The sequence below is a fragment of the Penaeus monodon genome, chromosome 19, assembly GCF_015228065.2.
Source record: "Penaeus monodon isolate SGIC_2016 chromosome 19, NSTDA_Pmon_1, whole genome shotgun sequence".
NCBI lineage: Eukaryota > Metazoa > Arthropoda > Malacostraca > Decapoda > Penaeidae > Penaeus > Penaeus monodon.
In genome coordinates, this window is record NC_051404.1 from 30900649 (window position 1) to 30901188 (window position 540).

Consider the following 540-nt stretch of genomic DNA (forward strand, 5'->3'; position numbering starts at 1 on the left):
AAAGTACCTGAAAAAATGATGAAATCGTTTCACCGCAGGACTATTAATGAGCTTTTACCCCGGACGAAGTTGCAATCACGGCAGCTCCCTTCTAGAGATCTGAACTCTCGATCGCGGATTATAATCTGGGTAATGAATAGATAAATAAACAAATCTATGATGGATTAAAAGAGACAGAAAAAATAACAAGATGCAAGTTTCTTGTTGGAATATATAACAAACGAGCCCTGTTTTTAATGAGGATTACAAACCAGTATCAAATACACTAATGAAGCTTCAAATAAAAGTTACAAGCACTAAAATAAACAATAACAGTGAAAGTAGAGGAGATTATCCTGGACACCGAAGGTGAAGCTGTAATTCGCCCGGCTGTATTGCAATATAAAATTAACATAAATGAATTCATAAATGATTGCGACTTGGGGGGGGGGGGTATTGGGTATGTCTTTTAGCCCCGGGCGAGGAAGGGAGGGTTAGGCCATCGGCCACCGTGGCGAGGGGAAGGAGAGCGAGTTGGAAGGGCTATTTCAGTTTGCTTAC